Raw genomic sequence first — 3,057 nt, 5'->3', positions numbered from 1 at the left:
TCACCACTTCATCTGAGGAAATAAAAGGAACATTTACATAAATTATTATTTTTGAAGACTACTTAGTTATATGTTTATGACCTCAGAGGTGATCACTTGATTGGATAAATAACTGGGAGCCAGCAGACATTTTCCTGATGAAGATCATGTCTCCTGCTTTCAGCATTTCCCCAGTTGCCCGTAATTCTTCATCTATGGTTGAGGTCCTAAAAGCTTCCCCACTTCTGTTAGCATGTTCACTGGTTGGTATCATTTTTGTTCATGTATTACTTATGCAGCTCATGTCGATAAGCAGGATTTATTATATATTTAGAAAGACACACATATATATGTATATGTATATGTATATGTATATGTATATGTATATGTATATGTATATGTATATGTATATGTATATGTATATGTATATGTATATAATGATAATTAAAGAGAGAGTTAATGAATTTGAGATAGAAGATGGGAGTTTAATGAGAGGCAAGAAAGAAAGGTTTAGGGAGAAATTATGTAGTTGCATAATTATTTAGAAAAATAGAAAGTTATTATAAATAAGATGTTTTTTCTCAAGACATAGTTTTTCTATGTAGCCCTGGTTATCCTGGAATTTTTCAGGCTACCCCTAAACTCAGAGATCTGCCTTCACCTACCACCAGAATGTTATGTACTACTATGCCCAGCCATAAATAAGACTTAAAGTAAATATCAATTTTTATCATAATAGTCTATAAGTTCTCCTCACATATAATATATACAGCGAAGAACAAAACCAAACATTATCATTTCAAACTACTGAACTTTTAAATAATTTAACTTCATATTCTGCAATCAATGAAGACCCAATGTTTTCTACAAAATTTGATTCATGGAATAGTGTACCTCACAGGTTCTTTAATAAGATTTTAAACAACAATCTTTGGCTACCTTGCAGAACAGAAAGGAATAAAACTGTCTACCCATGTCTAAATGACATGCACATACAAAAGAGGAAACAGCCAAAGTCCCCAAATTTTCTTCAAGGGTACATTCTTAAGAATGTCCTACTAAGCCCTATCTCTTTCAACAAAATGTCAAGCTAAGGATTAATGCTTAAATACACAGGCCAGTGGGGAACGGTCCAATCCAAACTACACATTCTGCAGAGAATTTGATTGGAGTCATTTGTTCATGATTTAAGGCATTACTCATCAAATTGCATTCACAGCATCTCTAAAACAGCAAATATTAGATGCATGCTTTAAATGATTAATAGATGTGGTCTAAATAAATACTCAGCTTCCTCTTCTGTATACAGATTTTTTTTGTAAATGACTAAATCATTCAAAATATTAATTTCCATCTCTTTATTTCTCTGGCATGCTACAAATCTCACCAAAACTTGCACATTACTAATGTAGATGTGTTGAACATATAGAAATATGTATATATAATATAGATATAGCTGTGAACATAGATATTTAGATGTCAAGATGGTACTGGCCTCAGGTAAAGGTAGTATGAAATAAGGAGTTCCATAAGGATAGAGCTTGTTATACATGATAAAAAATGTTCTCGAATTCCACTTTGAAACAATATAGGGAAGTTTAAAACTATATCCTCAATACATCCTAAGGAGGTGGATAGATAAATGCATGGTATGTATGTATTTTGCTACAGTATAAAAATAAAACTGACTAAACTTTTTCTTCCTGAAAGAAAAGATATCTTCTAGTTTACTTACTTCTTGGCTTTTAAAATCTCGAGCAGACTGTGATCTGCTGACCTTCCTAGCCCCAAGGGTGGCCTATAGAAGGCAACATCAAGTTGAAAGTGTTGGTTGTAGAGAAAAATAAATGTTAGAGGAAGAGGGAGGTTAGGCAGAGAGAGAGATAGGGTCATAAATATAGAGAATGGAACAAACAAGACTTCCAAAAATAGAATATGATGACAAAGTGTGTTTTGAGGGACTTGAAAACATCACTATCACCACAAAATTGCTGAACATCTGTCCACAAATATATTTTAAGTATTCATCGGCTTATATTCCTTCCAGTAGTGTGTAATTGATTTTTATTTTAAAGATACATTTAAGCCCCTAACTTCACATAGCATATATATATGGGAGATGTCACTAGAAGGTAGGATGCAATAATACATTAACTTATGTATCTATCCTTATTAATGAGTGTGCATGATTTGAGTGCAAAGACTCACTTGCATGAGGGTGGAGGTCAGAGGATGATTTTGTGAGCTCAGTTTCTCCTTACACGTTTACATGTGTTCTAGGCCACAGGCTTTTGAAATAAGCACTTTTACCTCCTGGTCCATATTGCTGACATTATTTATGCAATAAATGCATGGTTGACATTAGTTTTAAACTTACATATTATTTCAGAGATAAAAATAATATATCTCAAGAAAATCCTTAGGGGCTCAAAGATACTCAACTGCTCGTCATGAAGTCTGCATGGGAATGATCTAGGCCCTCTGCATTTACATTATACTTGTGTGGCTTGGTCTTCTTGTGGAACTCCTAATCATGAAATTAGGGGCTATCTCTGACTCTGGTGCCTGGCTTTGTAACCCTTCCTCCTACTGGCCTGCCTCATCTAGCCTTAATAGAAGAGGAGAAGGTACCTACCTAATCTGACACAACTTGATATGCCATGGCTAGTTGATATCCATCAAAGCCAGCAGCTCTATTCTGAAAAGAAGCAGAGGAGGAGTGGGTGCAAGAAGAGGTGGGAGCTCACTGAGAGGAGAAGAGGTAGGGGAAACTGTGGTTAGGATGCAAAATAAGTAAAGTTAAAATAAAAAGTTGCTATTAACACAAACAAGATTAGAAAGAAGGTATAGTTGAAAGGTTGAAAGAGAGATAGATACATGATATGTAAATTGTCTACGTTTTCCAAAATTGTATTTTAGAGCACAAGAGTGGTTCTAAAAAAGACACATATGTGCCAATAGATTAAATGTGTATTTATCTGTTAGGCTGATATACAGACATATAACAGATGGATGCAAGAAAAACAAAGAAAATTATACATTGCTTTACTTTCCTTTTTTTTTCTTTCTTTCTTTTTT

The sequence above is a fragment of the Mus caroli genome, chromosome 6 (assembly GCF_900094665.2).
Source record: "Mus caroli chromosome 6, CAROLI_EIJ_v1.1, whole genome shotgun sequence".
NCBI lineage: Eukaryota > Metazoa > Chordata > Mammalia > Rodentia > Muridae > Mus > Mus caroli.
This window is presented reverse-complemented; position numbering follows the sequence as displayed.